We start from the raw sequence: 21,791 nt of genomic DNA on the forward strand, positions 1-21,791 counted from the left end.
AGGGTCAAAATGGGAATTGTTTAATGGGTACAGACTTTCATATTTAGAAGAGGAAAATTTCAGGATAACTGTTTCACAACAGTGTGACTACATTAACATTATTATACACTTTAAAAAAGTTAAGATGGTAAATTCTGTGTTGTATTTCTTTTTTTAATTTTTTGCCCCACCCCTCTATGTTGTATTTCTTTACAATAATAGTAATAACAATCAAAAAACTAGAAATAGAAATATTATAAGTCCATAGAAGCAGGATAGACCTCTATCACCCAAAATGTGTTCATGTTGCGATTAATGACACCACCCATGCACTAGGAAGATATGAAAGGTTTATTACTGACATAATAATGAGGCTTTCTGAGGAAAGCCAGATACCCAAGAACGGCATGAGAGAACAGGAAAAGAAGACTGGCTTCGTGTTTTATGGTGGCTAAAGAGTAGAGCAGGTTGAGGATTCTCTCAAGTGGGCTAGGGCTTGCTTGGTTTGTACTTTGTGACACTGACAAAGAGACTTTTCTTTGTTTGGTTAAACTTTGTGGAGCAGAGAGGAAGGAGGAATGGTAGAGCCCAAAAGTCATTAGCAGCCAAAAATCAAAAAGAGAGTCAGATTATTACAGTTCATGATTGTTACAGACTTAGAATTCATGGTGTGTGACAGATGACTGAAATATTCCATGCTTAATTTAATTAAATTTGAGCTTGCTTAATTAAGCCATTGTGGTCTTCTATGATGGTAGCCTTGAAGCCATTAAGTGAGGTGAAATGTTCATTGAATGCTTTGTTTATAATTTCATCATCTTAGGTTTCATATTTCGTCTTGTATCATGGCTTTATATATGGAAATACATGTGAAACTTTAAGCTTAGCAAGTGACCATGCTGAGCTTGCAGGACAATACTTTTATGACCTATAGCATTTGGGCAGCTAAGTGCAGAGGGTCATGAGTTCAGGGCTGATTAGATCCTCTGTTTCCAGGACAGTCTAGTAGTAGCCAGCGATTGCCATGTAATGAGAAAGAGCATAGGATTCAGGAAGGCAAACTTTGGCTGAAAACCTGCTCAAAATAGGCACTAAAAAAAACTAGCTACATTTATGACTGTAATGTATCTACCTGTTACTGATTTAATAGTGTCAGGAATTTCAACAATAATGGAAATGGGGTGTTCATGGGTGTGTGAGTCCATCTGTATTGCTATAAGGAGTATCTGAGACTGGGTAATTTATAAAGAATAGAGGTTTATTTGGCTCATGGTTCTGTAGGCCGTACAAAAAGCATAGTTCTGGCATCTGCTTTTGGGGAAGATCCCAGTAAGCTTACAATAACGGTGGAAGCTGAAGGAGACTCAGCATGTTACATGACAAGAAAGGAAGCAAGAGACAGAGTGAGGAGATACCAGCCTCTTTTAAACCACCAGATATGGCATGAACTCATAGGGTGAGAACTCACTTATTACTGGGAGGACAGCACCAAGCCACTCATGAGGGATGTGTTCTCATGACTCAAACATCTCCCATTAAAGGCCCATCTCCAACACTGGAGGGCACATTTCAACAAGATATGGAGGAGACAAAACATCCAGACAATATTAGCACATTGGGCCACAGAATTAATGTTCTGATAATCTGCTATGAAACACCATTCATTTTCCCTGGTGTAAGACCAGACCAAATTGGGCTGTTAAATGGAGAAACAGTAAGGATAATCACCTCTTCTCTAAATAAGTCTTGTGTAATGAGCTTCATTTTTGAAGGTTCTGTTTAAATTTCTGTTGTGCTGTATTAACTATTTTATCTAGGAAAAAGGCCTATGGGGTACCTTTTATTTAAGTAATTGTAAGTGCCAAGTCTTAATTAATTTTAATTTTATATTCATTGGTTTAGAGCATCAATCACCACCACAATACATTTTAAGGCAATGGGTGCTGTGACGATCAGAAATTGAAGAAAGACGATTGTTCTAATAGTTACTTAAAGCATACCTATGTATTATCTATTTTATATGCAGTACATCTCTGAAATTATAGTGGTATTTTATTTAAATGTAGTAGAATTCATAGGAAAAACTTGATTTCAGCTTATTCATAAAGGTCATGAAAATTTGCTAGTAAGTGCATTTCAACAGATGTAAAAGTTAATTCAAAACCTATGTTGCAATGGCAAAAGCTAATCAGTGTTTTTTAATCTTTTTGTTATATAAATTATTTTAATAAAATTTAAATTTCTAATTGGGTCAAATCAGGGACATTATTTCACTTTTTGTTTCTTCTTTCTGCATCTAATGGTAAACTGGGTTCTCCCTATGCTGCTCATATCTATAAATTTCATCCTCTAGTGAAGCTTAACCTTTGGCAATGATTATTTTATAGGGTTTTAGGACCCAGGCTTAAATTGGGCTTGAATTTAATCCCTTGACTTTGCTGTGAAGGTGCCATTGGTGTTTTTTTCCCTAAAATCCTGAGAAGTAGTATTTTTATTTCAACAAAGGAACAATGATCAGCCAGCAACAGAAAATTTATTGTGTAGAGTCCTACTGAGCCCTCTGCTTTTAGGAAAGCGATTTCAGTATGTCACACAATAACTGTTTTTCCTCTCCAGGAGCTGAAATCTAATGTGACTACATATTGCACAGCCTGACACTCTCTACCCTGAGAAGACCAAGGAGTGGGGGACCGATGCTTGGTTGAGACACACAATCGACAGTTAGAGAGTATGTGTTGCTCCTTTGAGCCTAGCATTAGTCAGAGTTTATGCTGAAACAGAGACACATTCTTCCATCTGAGACATACAGATAGAGGCATATGCCCCAGAGTCACTTCAAGAAGGGCCTCAATCCCACACTCTTGTCCCTAAACCCCAATTATAACTTCCAATTTAGGTGAGAATGAACCACAGAAGAACTCAGCAAATATGGGAAAAAGCAGCATAGAACAAAGCTTCCCAGCCAGGCAGCAACAAAACTCAAGAGTATGCTAAGAAGCAAGCAGCAGAGCTAGTTAGCAAGACAAAGCAAGAAACAAAAGGCCCCCAGTGGTAGTGGTCATTGCCTGAACACTCTTTCTTTAAAAAAAATTATTCTTATTTTGTGAGACCAAGTTTCACTTTGTCACCCAGGCTGGACTGCAATGGCGTGATCTCGGCTCACTGCAACCTCTGCCTTCCGGGTTCAAGCAATTCTCATGCCTCAGCCTCCTGAGTAACTGGGCTTACAGGTATATACCATGATGCCCATCTAATTTTGTATTTTTAATAGAGATGGGGTTTCATCATGTTGGCTAGGCTGGTCTTGAACTCCTGATTTCAAGTGATCTGCCCTCCTTGGCCTCCCGAAGGGTTGGGATTACAGGTGTGAGACATCGAGCCCAGCCTGCCTGAACACTCTCAACTATGCCAATAGTTGTGTCACCTTGCAGAGGCAGAACGGACTTTCCCACCCAAAATTTGGTTCAGATGTCAATACTAACCTACAACACACATACTAAGAGGATATGAAAAGGTTTATTACTCACATTGCGAAGCTTTCTGGGGACAGCAGGATGGGGTCCTCATCAGGTCCTAGAATGTCAGGAGAGAGCGAGGAAAAGAGACTGAGTTAGAATCTTTTGTCCCTAAACCACACTGCTGTCCTGAAACCCCAATTATAGGGTGGTGGGGTGGGATGAAATGGGGCTGGGGTTAAGATTTCTACTCATAGGTTGATTGATATTGTGTGATCTGAACTTCCCATTGCTGCTGAAAAGGAGAGCATTCATGCTTTCTTATCGACTTGTCCAGATGCAGGCTGAAGGGGAAGAAAATTGGTAGGATTTGAAAGCTATTAGCAGTTGAACACAAAAAATGGGGTCAGACTATTACAAAGATCATGACCAAAGGTGCTGAGGTCAGTAAAAACATACAATTTTGAAGGAATTAAAACTGTTGCTGAGTGGCAGGGATATGGTTTGGCTATGTCCACACCAATATCTCATCTTGAACTGTAACTCCTACAATTCCCATGTGACATGGGAGGAACCCAGTGGGAGGTGATTGAATTATGGGGTGGGTCTTTCCTACAGTGTTCCAATGATAGTGAATGAGTCTCACAAGATCCAATGGTTTTAAAAATGGGAGTTTCCCAGCACAAGCGCTCTTTGCCTGAGGCCATTCACGTAAGTTGTGACTTGCTCCTCCTGGCCTTCCATCATGATTATGAGGCCTCCCAAGCCATACAGAACTGTAAGTCCAATAAACCCCTTTCATAAATGGCCCATTCTCAGTTATGTCCTTTATCAGCACCGTGAAAATGGACAAATATAGGCAGAAACTAAGTTAAAAATAAAAAGGGAAGGACATAGCGAAACAGGCTGTATGTTGGTGAGACCGGACAGGAACTCCTGGGATCAAGTGACCTTCCTGCCTCAACCTCCTAAATAGCTGGGATTATAGGTGCATGCCACCATGCCCAGCTTATTTTATGCCTCTCTTTGCAGAAGTAAAAACATCTATACTTTGACATGAAAATATAATGGAGAAATTAGTATCAGAAATGCATAAGAATATACTTTGTCTACTCTTGGGATGTATTTTATGCTAGCTATATAAAAAATGTTATTTACTCTTCCTACTTTCTGAATAGAAAGCTCTCACAGTATTCAGGGACAAAAGAAAGACAAAATAACTGTCCTAGTTTAATCCTGCTAACTTGTAGCTATTTAATTAATTCTAGTTCCATTTATTTTTATTTGATTGGTTGTATAATTTCTATAAGTTTCCATTTAAATAACACATATCAATAAATTGGGCCTATGTCCTTGTAGTACACATACGCAGAGAAAATTCTGAAATTTGCACAGCAAGATAAATAAAGCATTTTAGGTCAATTTAAAATATTTATTTTATAATGGCAACTAGAATTTGCCAACACATTCTAATTAGAAAATTCAAAGTGTCTATTAGTTGAAACTGGTGTTGTATGTATATCACAGTCTAATCGAAAAAAAAAAAAAAAAAAAGCCGAATCCAAACTAGTTACATAAGCAGAGATCATTTAAAGCAGGGATTTGGTTATATGAGTGCTAGAGAACTGTAGCTGGCAAAAGGATAAGACAGAGATGAAAGCAGGAAGAAGCTAAGATTCATTCTTAGGAGGCAATAAAAGGATTCCAGCACTGGAAGAGGAGGGTCCTGAGGAGCTGGAGCAGATGACTGAGGAGGTGCTGCTGCCCAGCTGCTTCTGGTTCCTTTGAGGAGTTGTAGGAAGACTGGTTCTGGGAGTGAAGAAAAATTATTGGCAGCCAGAAAAAACTGCTTCTGCAGGAACTAAGAGCCATTGGTTGAGTGATACTCCAGGAACAGCAGGCAAATGGGAAAGGAGGAGCCCTTTGTCTGCCTGCAAACTTCTGATCTCCTCAAAGCACTTCAGCAGTAGAACTTAACTGAGAGTCAACTGGCCAGCAGTCATGTAATTTTCACAGGCTCAGCTCTGGCATCATAAGAATGTACAGTTTAGAGCTGTGATACACTATCCTAATAACTGGAACAATGTGGAAAACTTAAAATCCATCTGGTGAATTTGTAATATGGATGACCTTAAATGATAAAGAACACACTTCAGAAAGAGGAAGCTGTTTTACATTTAAGTAGAGAAACATATAGCAGATGTATGTAAGGATGAGTACTTCCTCCCCTCTTTTCTGTTTGGTACTAGAGTAACTTTTGATAAACCACACTGCTGGGTCATAATGCAAGAATACTCTTAATATAGTGCTAGATTCCCAATACTCTAGAGGTAATTTCTGAAACTTCCTTTAGATACTACTGACTTGTAGTGCAATATTGATTAATTCAATGAGTATATATTAAGCATCTTCAATTTTCTAGGCACTACAAATGGCTAAAATTCAGAACTTAGTCTTAGGAACAGAGTAGATTTTGCAAAGCCAGTTTCTCGTGGTAAATAATAGAAATACTTAAAGATAATATCTACAACTTATAACTGTGATAAAATCAAAATAGATTTTATCAAATTCTGAGCAAATTTAAAATATGAACTAATCATCTTTCTCTTTTTGTGTTTGCAGAAAAAAATAAAAGCAGAATCCAAACTAGTTACATAAGCAGAGATCATTTAAAGCAGGGATTTAGTTACATGGGTGCCTGAGAACTGTAGCTGGCAAAGGAATAAGACCCAGATGAAAGCAGGAGGAAGCTAAGATTCATTTGTAGGAGGCAATAAAAAGAATCTAGCACTGGAAGAGGAGCTAGAGCAGACCCTTGAGGAGGTGCTGTTTCGCCTGGGGCATGACTTGGTACTATTCCCACATGGATCATGTAGGCTTTCATTCTAGGTAAGCCAGCACGGTGCTGGTAGCCCAGAGGTCAGCAAGCCTTAGGTTTACTGCACTAGTGGATCTTATGTATACTGGCCGCCCATTTCCGGAGGGTGGTTCTTGTTTTTATTCGGTTTAAAGCGTGCAGAGAGATCTTGCTTTTCTTGCCTGGCCTGAAGACTGAAAGGGTGATTTGTACAGACTGCAAAGACACTGTAAATTAAAGCATAACCTATCAATTCTAAACATGGTGTAATTCAATCTCCTCCTTTTCTAATATAATATACTGTAATTTTGGGTAAAAATGATTATTAATTTATAAAAAAACACTTCTATATGGTGGTATTAATTTTCTCAGGAAAAGTTTGCTGTGTTAACCGTTCAATCTTTTAAGAAGAATTTAAATGATTGTCTACTAGTGGAAGCCAGGCATTCTAGATTCAACACCACATGTGCCTCCCTAATGCCTCCTCATTTCCACTGCAGATTCTATGATAGATGTTAATCCCAAGCAAAGATGTCCTGATAGAGGTGGTTCTTCCTTTTTCCAACTAAACAGATGTGACAGCAGTTGACAATAAAATCAATGTTAATTTTCAGTGAATTATGTTCATATGAAAATAACCCAGTGTTCTAAGTAGAGGAAGACAGAAAAAAAAAACAAAAAAACAAAAAAACAAACAAAAAAAAAACCTTGGAAAACAAAGAAAGAATTAAGGTCCTTTTTTTCGGCTTTTGTTTGTTTTGTTTCTATTACAAACAAATTTAACCTCTAATAATCTTTTTTTTTTTTTTTTTTTTTTTTTTTTTTTTTTTTTTTTTTTTTGAGACGGAGTTTCTCATCACCCAGCCTGGAGTGCAATGGCATGATCTCTGCTCACCGCAACCTCTGCTTCCCGGGTTCAAGAGATTCTCCTGTCTCAGCCTTTCAAGTAGCTGGGATTACAGGTGCCTGCCACCACCCCCCAGCTAATTTTTGTATTTTTCGTAGAGAAAGGGTTTCACCATGTTGGCCAGGCTGGTCTCAACCTCCTGACCTCAGGCAATCAGCCTGCCCCGGCCTCCCAAAGTGCTGGGATTACAGGAATGAGCCACCATGCCTGGCCATGATCTATTTTTTAATCTTTGTCTTACTTCACTATGTACTGGTGAATTAAATAGCAAAAGACCACCATTCAATTGATACTTTAAACATCTTATTTATATGTGACATAATATATTGATATATATCAATATATAATAAAAACATATATCATTACATATGATGTATATTTTATCATATAAAATAAACATGCCAGAGCCGCACCTCAGAGCCCTGGCCCCTCGCCCCCTGCCGAGTTCATCTATTACTGTGTAGACCAGGACGAGCTACAGCCCTGCGTGAATATATTATAAAGATACAGTATTCGTGCGCTTCAGAAGAGGTGGCAGTGGAGACGGAAGAGGGCGAGGCGGGAGGCGCAGGAAGGGCCTCACCTGGGCGCACCCGCCTGTAGCGGCGGAAGATCCCGGCCTGGCGCGCACCGGCTGCTGCTGCTTCCCGTAGTCTCCACGGCGGCGGACTGGGTGGGCTGCGCAGCCCTCGGCCCGGCTGCAAGCGCCGTCAAGCCCTCCGCAAGTCAGAGGCTGCAGGCGGACGCCCAGAGGAGGCCGGCTCCGCAGCAAGACTGACACCCGGGCTGTGCACATCGCAGAGAGCCTCCCCTTCTTCGACGGCAAACGCGGCGGCTCGCGCCATCCAGCCGCCAAGGCCCATTTGTGGCTGCCGCCCGCAAAGAGGGAAAGAAGCCTTCACCGCCGGCCAGGACTCCGAAATGTCAGGCCGGACCCCGGAGTGGTGAGGTCAGGGAGGAGGCCCCGAGGGCTGAGACCAAGGCGGACGCGGCTGCAGCCCCAGCTCCGTTCCCGGCTCCCGGGCGCTGTGAGAACTGTGGAATCAGCGTCTCAGGAGATGGCGCCCAAACGCGGCGGCTCAAAATGTCGCGCGAAGACTGCCGAGCACAGAGAATGGCCTTCAATTCTGTTAAACACAGAGTGTTTAATAGCCGCGGGTGTAGAGTATGCTGGGGTGTCAGACCCAAGAAGACCGTGGCGGTTTCCGCGCCTGCCTTCTCCCTCCCTGCCGGTCTCAGGCGCCAGTGGAAATAGTCCGGTGACCTCGCCTGCGGGGTAAACATGGCGGCCACAGGGCAAGCTGTGACGCGAACGAAGACGGTCGCCAGGCGGCGCCCCGGAGCCGGCTGCTGCCTCCACCTCCCTCTTCGCAGCCTTCAGAGCTGCACCGCAGAGCCCTGGGTCCCTCGCCACCTGCCCAGTTCATCTATTACTGTGTAGACTAGGACGAGCTACGGCCCTGCGTGACCCGCCGGCAGAACTGCGAGTGCGGGGCGGCGCAGCCCGCTTCCGGTGCATGGACTGCGGCCGCTGCGACTTCTGCTGCAGCAAGCCCAGATTCCTCCCTCTTGGGGCCCCAAGAGCACACAGAGCCGCCCCACAGAGCTCTGGCCCATCGCCACCTGCGGAGTTCATCTATTACTGTGTAGACGAGGAAGGACTACGGCCCTGCGTGAACCGCCCGCATAACCGCGAGTGCGGGGCCGCGCAGCCTGCTTACGGTGCATGGACTGAGGCCGCCGCGACTTCTGCTGCAGCGAGCCCACATTCGGGGGCAGCAACCAGAAGCGCCAGAAGTGTCATTGGCGCCAGTGCCTGCAGTTTGCCGTGGAGCGGCTGCTGCCCAGTGTCTGGTCAGAGGCTGAGGATGGGGCAGGATCACCCCCACCTTATGGTCGTCGAAAGAGGCCCAGCTCTGCGGACGGCACCATCTTGGCCTTACCTTGAAGCCCAGCTTGGCTACTCGCACAGCCCACCCAGACCATACCCAGGCTCCAAAGAAGCAGGCAGGAAGCAGGTGGTGGCTTTGTGCTGCCCCCTTGTTGCAGCTTCCACAGAAGCCCTGTTGCAGGAGGCCCCGTGCTCTGACCTGAGTTGGGTTGTGGCCTTACCCGAGGTGAAGCGAGAGAAGGCAGATACCTAGGACGAGTGGACACCAGACACAGCTGTCCTGATTTCTCCTGTATTGGTGCCTGACTGTCCTAGCAAGGCAGTAGACCCAGGCCTGCCATCTGTGAAGCAAGAGCCACCCAACCCCTGAGGAGAACACAGAGGAAAACAAGGATGAATGTATCTCTGAATTGGCCCCAGAGGAGGAGGCAGGAGGGGCTGGCATACCCGTGATCACGGAGATTTTCAGCCTGGGTGGAACGCACTTCCGAGACACAACGGCCTGGTTGCCAAGGTATGGCCTACACAGTGAAGGGTGAGGAAGGAGTGGGTGTCGGCCAGATGTGGGCCCTGAGTTTTGAAAGTATATCCAGCAGTTTGGCATGGTGCGGTGGGAGGTAAAGGCTCACACGTACTATGCTGATCACAATCAATGAGGGGTATGTGTGTGTAGGACCCTAGAGATTTCTATTGAGATCCACCCCAATAGCATTCTAAGTTAGGACTCCCCTTTGTGGGTAGGAGGAAGACTTGACACTCTGTGATGAGATTTGAAAGAAAAAGATAAGGAATCTGGTCCCTATTTTCCTAAGAAATTTCTATAGGGGTCAGCTTTAATGCATAAATTCTTATTGAGAGAATAATCATTTGGTGTCTTGAAGGCCTTTCGAGTCTCCAGGAGACCTCTGGGTGGGCTGTTGTCTGACACTGAGAAATGTGTATCAGAGAAGTAGTGCTGGGCTTGTTTTTGCAGTGGGACGGACAGGAGATACGGGTTCTGAGCTGGCTTTGTGAGCTGGGTTCACACATTGTTGTATGATCTCTGGTTGCCCTGTACTCCCGGAGCAGCTTCTGTGGAAGGACTTGGTCTGGATCTCTTGATCCCTTCCTGAGCCTATTGATGTTAGGAAATGCAGCTGCCATGCAGAACTGTCCCTGTAGGCCTGGCATAGGTCAAAGGGTAGATGCCTGTAAGGACTAGGATGATGGGAGGACAGGGGCATGCTGCTTGCTGCAGAATGTTGACAGAACCTGCGTAGAGCCCCAGACACTGGGAATATAAACTATTGGCCTAAGCACCTGAATTCCTTTACTCCTACAAACCAGCTCACCAGGCTAAAAACCCTTCCATCTATACTTGGTCAATTACAGAAGTACTGACTGAATTCCTGCTGGGTGCACAGCATTGAGGGCTATGAGCCCTGCAAAGCTTACCCATCAGGAGACACATCCTAATACCTACCTTCGGGGAATTTATAACCTGTGGACAAACTGTCTGTAATGGTAGTTTTAGAAGATATAAAAAAGGTAAAGGATAATTAAGGGAAAATGGATGGAGGACACAAAATAGTAAATGGTTTTGTGATGCTCCACTTCACATATAGCAAACCTCATTTAACATACAGACCTGCTCCCTTGTCTCTAGGTCCAAAGACCTTAAAAAAAATGAGCTAGAAAGCATTAGACTGGAGGCTTCTACAGACCGTAGGATCAGGGTGATATTTGCATACTGGCTTTATGAGAGACAACACTGATCTACTAGGGGCTGGACCCTAGACTAGTTTCCAGGGCTTGTGTGTGATTCAATGCTAGGAGGAAAAACTGCCACCAAACCAGAGGAGCAGGCCTAACCATACTTTGAGCTTCTAGAAGTAAGTGGGAAAGGAAGAGAAAGAATAGAAAGTTGGTGCATCTTCCCTTTCCCAAGAGCCTGAGTATGATAAGAAGTTGGATTTTAAGGGTGGGGGAGCTGAGATGGGGAAAGATAATATAATTAAACCCACCACAAAACAACCTAAATAAGCCATCTTCATGAATAATTCTAAGTGGCTTCTGGATGAGACCTGACAGTGTCTCTACACACTTCCTCATAGAAACAGCAATTGAAAATGTACTAGAATAAATGAGGAAACGAAAAAAAGTAAGATAAAATAACAACAAAAAAGATATTTTTGATATGTATTTTTAAATGCATTTCTAATATATGTTATCTATAGAAATATTGTTATAATATATATTTTATATTTATGAAATATATAACAATTATGTCATCAATATATACTAAAATATATTTTATTATGTATTTCATATATAAGATTTTTAAAGTATCAATTGAATGCTAGTCTTTTACTATTTAATTTTCTACTGCATAGCAAGATAAGTAAGACAAAGAAAGATTAAAAATCAATTCGTTAGGGGTTAAATTTATTTATAATAGAAACAAATAAATGTATGTATTTCACTATACATTTATAATGGGGTGTGTGTGTGTGTGTGTGTGTGCGTGTGCATGTGCATATGCATATATATTTCTCTTGGCCTACTGGCTACACTGGTTTTTGTCATTTTCTTTCTTTCCTTTCATCCTAGTATTTGTAAATGCAGTTTGTAGCAGAAGTGCACAGATATCAAAGACTGATTTCATTACCACTCCTTTCCAAATCCTAGTTTTTTATAGTGATGTGTAGCAATCAGGGCTAATTTTATATAATCATCACTTCCATTTATAAGCAGAAACTAAGAAGAGTTTTCCTTCCATGGAAACAATTTTAGAATTGATTGATGGCTCCCAGAACCTCTAACAATAACTTATTTAACCCATAATATACCTGAGCCATTAAGGATATAATAGGAGAAAACATAGATGGAAGTAACAGTTCCATGAAGAAAGTAAGTCATTAATTAAGAGTACAAATTGTGAACCATGTGATACCTCCACAAGAGGAGAGGCAGTAGATGAAATCAGCATTTTGACCACAGATAACCTGCTTGAGAAGTTTACTTAGCTATAAAATACAGGCACTGATACTATTAGATTGGTGCAAAAGTAATTGCAGTTTTTACCTTTGAAAGTAATGGCAAAAAACACAATTTCTTTTGCACCAATCTAATATCTATATTATAGTGCTCATGTGGAAAAATACATGTTAAGTTACCACCAGGTTTGGTGTTTAATGAGCATGAGCTATCACTATCATCATGATTCAATGAGCATGACCTATTACCATCAGTTTGCCCCTTCTGCATTGGCTGTGAAGCTGGAGATAAGATTCATGCAGGAGTGGATGAATGTGTGATTCACAGTCATTCTGAATGTGAAGTTAGTTTGGTAAGTTCCTTCAGGACTAGGCGTATGTGGGTGTGAGTGTTGCTGTGACCATAAAATCTGGCCAAAGATAAGGGATTTGGGACTTTATGTTAGAAAGAAAAGAACATTGCACTTGGAGCCAGGAAAATTAGACCTGAGTTCTGATGTATGAATAACTCTCTGTAACTTTTGATTCAACTACTTCATTTAAAAATAAGTCAAATGATATCCAAACAAAAACCGTGGTAGATGTGATTTTCAAATTATGCTTGTAAAAATTGTGTAGTATTTTAAAGCACTGTAGATATGCAGTAGTCTACCATTACTATTATTATTGTTGTAAGTAGTAATGAAGATTATATTTTGGCCCAGAAATGGTTCCTCAGTCACCCTTTTATTTTCTTTATAGAGGCTCAAGGAACAAACATGTCTGTTTTCCTTTGAACTATCGTGACCCAGATGATCGAATTAACTTTCTTCTTAATGTATACATAAGAATCTTACAATATTTAACCATCCTTTAGTTTCTATTGCAAATATAGCCCATTCCCCAACTTCATTGCTGAATTTCTCCTTTCCCTCCCTCCCTTCTTTCTTTCCTTCCTTTTTTTTTTTTTGTAAAAAAATTGTAGGTCATTTACTGCTTTAAATAAAGAGTACCCTGTTAAAATATGGGCAAAAGTTGTAGTAAATAAGTAAACTTACAGAAAAACAGACATGACATTTTGCTTAGATCATTTAAAGAAGAATTCATTTTTTATAAATTATTTTCAGAGAAAAGAGAATAGAAGAAAGCTTTATTTACATTTATAAGGAGTGAGGCTTGTTTTAAAATAATAAGATGTGTCATAGTAATCATGGTTTTTAAATAAGAGTCTCTTTGGGAGGAAATTTATGTCTATTAAGTTGAAAGCAGGATGCTGCCAGAGGAAAGACTGTTCTCAGACGGAGAGTGAGTGGTAAGGTAGGGGGTAAAGTGAGAACTACACAAAACAACCTTGTTTTATTTTCCTTTCTCTGATACTCTAGCAATTGAGAAATTCCAGAAATACATGCCCTTCTCACCATTTCAGGGAATTTTATCTGTTATTTACCAATAATTAGAATTTTAGAATTCAGCTACCGAGGTCAGCCAATCTTGTTATTTCTGAACTTGACCAAACATAAGAGACACTTGGGAAACGTTTTCCTGGAAATTCTGATTCAAAATATCTAGGATGTGCCTCAGAAATTAATACTTTCAGCAAATAACTAGGTGAATCTATTGATACAGTAATTGCAATAATACTCCCATGTTACTGCTTTGGAGCTAAAAACGCTGAGACTCATTGTAGTAAATGAATCAATTGCAAGATTCCAACTCCATAAATGAGTTAGTGCCAGACTCGTGTTAAGAACCCAGATCTCCTTTTAGAACAGAGCTCTGTTTTCTTTTAATTCAGGATCTGACTGATGTGAAAAAATAGCACATGTCTTTGTACCAATTGGTATTCACCATTTTCTCATAGGAAAAGGCCTTTGTACCAATTGGTATTCACCATTTTCTCATAAGGAAAATACATATCAAAATAAATTGTTTTCACCTTATGTACTGATGAAAAGTAGGACAAGCTATCCAAATAGTTTTAACTGATTTTCATTTGTGATGTGAACTAGGATTTAAAACTAGAGCTTAACAAGTTTACAAGAAGTGGTTATAAACTGAAATAAGTTACTGAAGCTGCATAATCTCTTTCCCAAGGTATAGGTGTCTTTCTTTCTCTTTTTAATGCAGTAGAACTAATAGGTAGGGCAAAAGACAAGTTGACTCTCTCCTAGAAATCTACTTTAGCACTGTAACCTATTAATTTACTATCTCTTTCCCTTTTCATTCCAATTTTCCTTTATTCATAACAAATGACTAATAATTACATGCACTTCAATGCAACCTATGGATGAATGCAGGGCAATAACACAGATACAGTATCTTATTATTTTTTTCTTTTTTTAAATTTAACTTTTATTTTAAGTTGAGGAGTACGTGTACTGGTTTGTTGTACAGATTATTGTATCACCCCACTACTAAGCCTAGTACACATGAGTTATTTTTCCTGATCCTCTTCCTGCTCCCACCTTCCACCCTCATGTAGGCTCCAGTGTCTGTTTTTCCCTTTTATGTGTACATGTGTTCTCATCATTTAGCTCCCACTTATAAGTGAAAACATATGCTATTTGGTTTTCTCTTCCTGTGTTAGTTTACTAAGGATAATGACCTCCAGCTTCATCCATGTACCACATTTTCTTTATCCAATCTGTCTTTGATGAGCATTTGGGTTGATTCCATGTCTTGGTTATTGTGAATAGTGCTGCAATGAACATACATGTGCATGTATCTTTATAATAGAATGATTTGTATTTTGGGCATATATACCCAGTAATGGGATTGCCGGGTGGAATGGTATTTCTGTTTTTAGGTTTTTGAGAAATTGCCACACTGCCTTACACAATGGTTGCACAATTTACACTTCTACCAACAGTGTTTAAGTGTTCCTTTTTCTCCACAATCTCACCAGCATCTGTTATTATTTCTCTTTTTAATAATAGCCAGTCTGACTGGTGTGAGATGGTATCTTACTGTGATTTTGATTTGCATTTCTCTAGTGATCAGCGATGTTGAGCTTTTATTCATATTCTCATTGGCTGCATATATATCTTCTTTTGAAAAGTGTCTGTTTCTGTACTTTGCCCACTTTTAAATGTTTTTTTTTTTTTTCTTGTAAATTTGTTTAAGCACATCAAAAAGCTTATCTGTCACAGTAAAGTAGGATTTATTCCTGGGATGTAAGGTTTGTTCAACATATGCAAATCAGTAAATGTAATTCATCACATAAACAGAACATAAGATAAAACACCACATGAATATCTCCATAGATGCATAAAAGGCTTTTGATAAAATACAACATGCATTCATGTTAAAAACTCTCAATAAACTTGGTTTCGAAGGAACATACATCAAGACTGTAAGAACTGTAGGTGATAAACCCACATCAGCATCATACCAAATATGCAAAAGCTAGTATTATTGTCCTTAAAAACCAGCACAAGACAAGGATACCCTGTTTCACCACTCTTATTCAACATAGTATTGGAAGTCCTGGCCAGAGCAGTCACTCTAGAAAAAAACATCCAAATTGGAAGAAAGGAAGTCAGTCAGTGTATTCCTGCTTGCAGATGACATAATTCTGTATCTAGAAAACCCCACAGTCTCAGCCCAAGGGCTCCTTAAACCAATAAACAACTGTAGCAAAGTCTTAGGATACAAAATTAATGTCCAAAATTCACTAACATTCCTGTAGACCAACAGTGAAGCTGAGAGCCAAATCAAGAACAAAGTGCCATTCATAATTGCCACCAAAATAAATAAATAAATAGGATTATAGTTAATCAGGGAGGTGAAAGATATCTACAGTGGGTCAAGATGGCCAGGGGCAGACCTATGTTATTTCTAGTTAAATAATTATAAATTTGCTTTGCTTATTGTACACTGAAGTTTATACCCTGAACTAAGCTGTATCAAATATTGGTGCAGTAAAATAGAAATCAAGCAGCAACCAGAAGCCTAAGGTAAAGACCATCTGAGAGCACTGTAAAACCGTGGAACATGGCGGGGTGGTTGCAGAGCAGGAAATAATTGATTTCATCCCACGAATGCCTTCTCAACATAGAGTTGCATGAGGGCTTATGCAGTATCTCTGAGAAGGGAGGCAACCTCTGCTCACAAGATCCTAGAGTCTTTGCAGATGGAATCTTGAAAGGAGGAAAAGCCTTGAAGGGCAGAGATTACTGGAACGACACAGGCTCTGCCTAGGTTCTCAGAATATGGGGTAATCTTGATTGCTCTGTGTCCACAATGCTCCAGAGATAAAAGCCCCATGATTCATTACCCACTTATGAGTGACAACATGCGGTGTTTGGTTTTCTGTTTTTGTGTAAGTTTTCTGAGAATGATGATTTACAGCTTCATCCATGTCCCTGCAGTTTACGGGGACAGTGCTGCAAAGAAATAAGCAGTTTACAAATGGGTAACTTATTTTAGGAGGGAAAGAGATGCTGTTAAAGCCCACAGCAGCAGAACATCCACATCAATTTGTGAAGAAAAATTAAGCTTGTTCATGTCTAATTGAAGGGAACCTACAACTAATAGTAGAAACAATAGCTAACGTCATAGGCATCTCCATTGCTTCAGGTTATACAATTCTGACTGAAAACCTGAAATTGAGCAAACTTTCTGCTCAAACTTTCTGCTCAATGGATGCCAAAACCATTATTTCTAGATCAGCTGTAGATAAAAGCAGAACTTTAAGTGGAAGTTAGAAACAACAGGGATCAGGATCCTGAAGCATTTCTTCAAAGAATTTTAACAGAAGAGGAAACATAGCTTCACCAGTACAATCCTGAAGACAAAGCAGAATCCTTGCAAGGGCTACAAAGAGATGGAAGTAATCCAGTCTAAGAAAAAGTGAACCACTCAAGGGCAAAGGTCATGGCAGTAGTTTGGGATGCTCAAGGCATTTTGCTTGTTGATATTCTGGAGGACAAAAGAGTAATACCATCTGCTTATTTTGAGAGAATTTTGAGAAAGTCAAGGCTTCAGTAGAAAAATGCCAGGGAAAACTTTACCAGAATCTTCCTCTCCCATGACAATGCCCCTACTCATTCCTCTCATAAAATAAGGGTAATTGTGTGACAGTTTTCGTGGGAAATTTTTAGGCATCAACATTACCGTCTGGATTTATCTCCTTCTGACTTATTTTTGTTCCTTAATCTAAACAAAAACAAAACAAAACAAAACAAAACAAAAAACACTGTAAGTGTCATTGATTTTCTTCAGTCAATAATATAAGACTCCTTAAGTCCATCATAAACAGTAGTGAATGATTCTACAGCAGAAACTAGGAAAAACACTCACAGGGCTCAAAGGAGAACCGGAATATCTGATAAATAAGAAGCCAAAGGCCAAAGGATGGAGCCTCAAAGAGCAAAACGTGACCAATGTTCACAACAAAGTCTGAGTAAGTTGAACACAAAGATTGATGGATTCGGTGAGCTAGAATGATGCTACTGCTTTAATAGTGTGAAGTAGAGGACAGTCATATTGGAGTGAGTTTAGAAATGAGTAGAGGTGTGAAAATTTAGGCGTTGATTATAGAAGCAATATAAATGGAAAGGAAGGTAGTTGTACAGTTGAAAGGGGAGATGGATTGAGAAAGGAGATTGTGTGTTTATTTTCATTTGTTTTAAGATGGAAGAGCTATGAACATTAAAATATATACTTAATGAAAATGATTCAGTGGAAATGAAGGGATAGGGAATTTCTGATAGATTTCCTAGGAACATAAAAATTAGAGGATTCACCATGTCTCATAAATGAACATCCTTTATTCTAACTGGGCATTTGTAAAATATACACTAATTTGGGATATTTTACATGAGGAAAAAGTTAGAAATTGTCTAAATGGTAAGCCAATGTTAACTTGACTAAATAAATAACTGAATAAATATAAATTACTATTTCTCTTATTAAAAAACTTTTAGATCTATATTTATTAAACTAGAAATATTTTCAGAATAATGGAATTGTCCAAATTTTCTCTTTTTGCCTTATGCTTAGTAAAATGTTTTTCATATAATGGATGTTTGATATAAACTGACTAAATAAATATGTGGAGAAATATGCTATTTAGAATAAAATTCCCACAACGCACAGTTATGCAAGTAATATTGACTTAGAGATAGCAGTTCTTCATTCTCTATAAATCAGCTTAATTTTGACTTCAAAACTTCATATCATGGGGACTTGTGGGAAATCCAGTCTTAATGTACAGTTATGCTCTTTTGCTTCCAGACGCTACACCGGAGGTTCAGAGAGGCACCTCTGCTCACAGGCAATGTGTGCCTGTCTATGGACTGGCTATGGTCTGGCCTCCACAATGTTCTTTTTGTCATTTGGGCAGTGAGAATCTGGGTTATAGTTCTGAGTGTAGAGGCTGGCCCTCTCGTGCATCAAGCAGCCTTTTTTCCAGAAAATATCTTGACGCCCTGGCAGGACACTGCCAGAGAGTGAGCCCAGGCTTTATTGCCTTATGATTTATGCCTCTCTCCCCCATCTCTAGATATTTTTAGCCAGTGAAGCATCCTCTATTCTTCCCAATGTGTTTAAACTTAAAGAAATAAAAGATAGTTCTACAAGAAAAGCTCCATGAAATGTGAACATGTACCTTTTGGGCATGGGACAATTTTAGGATTAAAAACATAGCATTTCAATAATACAATAAATTTTTGGAATGGATGAGGGATGGATGGATGGATGGATAGATGGATGGATAGATAGACCAGCAGAGTCTCTCTCTGTATAGAGGGACAGTGTGAGGACTTTAAAAATTTACTTTGTATTACATGACTTAACTTTCTTTTTATAGGATTTTTAATACTTTCTGATATAATATTTCATTTAATAAACTAAGTGAAGCACTAGAAAAAAAATAGCTTTAATATTTTGGGAACATAAGTAGTTTTCCTTTCAAAAGTACAGAAAGCCTATACCTCATACTTGGCATTGCCCACTAATAGCCCCAGCTTCTGAATGCCAAGGAATAGAGGTGTAAGAAATCCCTGTTCCGTGTTGACTCTTAAAACCTTTTTGTAACTGTGGCATTGGGGATACAATATATTAATTACATTCCGTACTTTTTTGTATTTTTCTTTCCTAAATTGTCATATCGTATATGTTACCTACAGAATAATACATTTTTTTTTCAATGGACTCTATCCTGCTTTGCATTTGTGTAGTTTTTGGATACATTATGAAAAGGTCTCCAATTACGTTTAAACAGGGTATAATAAATCACAGTGTTGGGAAATTTTATATGGGAAAAGGCAATGTTCCATACATTTGCCATTACTAAAATATATCATTCATCCCTAAAAGCATTTGGGTTATGAAAGCAGCTTGTGCATGTTGATACCCTTGTGAGCATATTCTTGAATTGACTGAGCTTTAAAAATTTTGGATCTATTTAAATTGCAATACTGTCCATGTTACTTGATCTAGTATTTTCTTCTTTTCACTTCACTCTCTTAGCAGTTTGAGATTGGGAATGAGAATTCTATTTTCTTCTTTTCCCCTTAAGTAATAATTTGTGATGACTGAATTCCTCTCAGTAATGCTGACAGGCATGTTGCCAACAACAGAGCGTTCACTGCTTATTGCTGTTGACCCTGCTCTGCTGGACTCAGGGCTGCACACCAAAGGAGCATATTCTGATCTTCCCCGTAGAGAAAGTTAAAGTGAAGCATGAAATGATAGCTACCTACTGTTACTCTTGTCTGATCCTAAGAATTATACATGACCCTTCTTTTATCTTCACTTTATAAAAAGTTCTACTTGCCCTCGAGGCCAATGGGCTAGGAAGATAGAAGCAAAAGTAAAGCTTGCAAATGTTCAAGGCTAACGACTCTGTCAAAACAAAATCTCACTCTCATGCGTGTTATGCATATATTTGAGAATCTATCTTTGTACCCTTGTGCCATTTGGGAATTCAGTTCCAAGAAAGTAGCTGTCAGATATCAGGCCAAACCTTCAGCTTAAGGACTTTGGGCAACAGCTACTGGGCACAGAAGCAGAAAAGAGAAGCTAGGATTAGAAGAGCCAGGGGATTCACTGAAGCTTAGGAAAACGGCTAAGCAGTGGATCTGCAATAGGCAGAAACCCAGGTATTCAAAGACATAAAAATTGAAGATCACAATGAAATAACAGGTTGGAAGCCATGACGGTAAAGAAGAAGAGTTCAAGAGCACCTGGACGCTGGAAGTCATGCTAGGGCAGAGCTCCCACAAAGTGTAGGACCCACAGCCATGAAGGGAATAAAGATTTTAGGCATTTTTCAGATCCGTTATTCAATAAAGGTGAATTAAATTGTGATCACTTTATTTTTGTTTCAAGCCTTTTCAAGAGAAATGTCTAAATTTAAATCTGGTTCATAACTTTACGCTAACATTTTGTATCAGGAGACTCAGTCTTTCATTTAGAGGCTTTAATAATGTGTGTTTTTTATCACACTTGTTTATAGCACCTCCTATTTTAAGTAATAGTTTCCATTACAATTACATAAAGTTTCTTTTTAAACATATTTAAAGTGAATTTATTTAAATAGAGATATTAGGTAACTAATACCTTTAATATAGTAGAGCGGGCTCTTAGATATGGCAAAAGTCCTGAAGATGGCACTCAGATAACAGACATTTGAGGTATATTGTTCTGAGTAGTATGAAGACATACGCATCTTTGTGCTTGCATAAACACCGGACCTCCCTATCAATTAGAAGCTACTTCTATTTCCATATAAGACTGAGAGCTTGAGAGCATGCATACACAAAAACACACACACAAATAGATGTTTCTGCAAGGGATAGGGAAAGAGAAATCCACTTACAACTTTTATTCTCTTTTTATGCAGTGAAATAATTAGAAATAAAACAATAACTTGGATTTGGATTTATCAAATAAGAGGTACAACAAAAATATATGTTCACCTTTTGTTGGTAATTTCTCTGAGTTAACTTGCCTTCATAAATTATTGCATTTCAGATTGTCCTTGGTGTTTTCCATGGTTGATGATATTAACATTTGGCAATTTGAATCTTTTTTTTTTTTTTTTAAATTGAGATAGTATCTTGCTCTGTCTTCGAGGCTGGAGTGCAATGCGAGATCTTGGCTCATGCAACCTCCGCCTCTTGGATTCAAGCAATTCTCTCACTTCAATCTCTGAAGTGAGATAGCTGGGATTACTGGCTCAAGCCACCATGCCTGGCTAATATTTGTGTTTTTAGTAAAGATGGAATTTCACCATATTGGCCAGGCTGGTCTCGAACTCCTAACCTCAAGTGATCCACCTGCCTCGGCCTCCCAAAGAGCTGGGATTATAAGCATGAGCCACCACACTCAGCTGGCAATCCTAATCTTCTGATCTCAGGAAGCAATGCAAGATGTAAATGCCTCAATCTCTCAAAAAGAACCTTAGTCTTAGAAGTCCATGAGTATAACCCATAAAACAATACTCCTCTATGATATTGTGAAGAAGAAACAAATTAAACTAATAATCAACTCTAAAAAAATTCAATCTACATTCTAATAAGAAAAGACCTGTGATTTTTTTTCACATTACATTTGATAACATACTCAACTTTATGTCTAGTAACTATTTAAATCTTAAACGCAATGTTTTTTAATAATTGAAATAAATATACAGAAAAGTGCACATATCATAATTGTACAGCTCAAGAAATTTTCTTAATTTAAACATGTATATGTAACAAGCACCCAGATCAAGAAACAGGATGCTTACCATATCTCAAAA

The 21,791-nt window shown here is 39.4% G+C and overlaps 1 pseudogene; it reads left to right on the forward strand.

The window, feature by feature from the left end:
* The first annotated feature begins 1,495 nt into the window (after positions 1-1,495).
* LOC101030562 (methyl-CpG-binding domain protein 1-like) lies at positions 1,496-10,843 on the forward strand (annotated as a pseudogene).
* The last annotated feature ends 10,948 nt before the right edge of the window (positions 10,844-21,791 follow it).

Source organism: Saimiri boliviensis, chromosome 1, assembly GCF_048565385.1.
Source record: "Saimiri boliviensis isolate mSaiBol1 chromosome 1, mSaiBol1.pri, whole genome shotgun sequence".
Lineage (NCBI taxonomy): Eukaryota > Metazoa > Chordata > Mammalia > Primates > Cebidae > Saimiri > Saimiri boliviensis.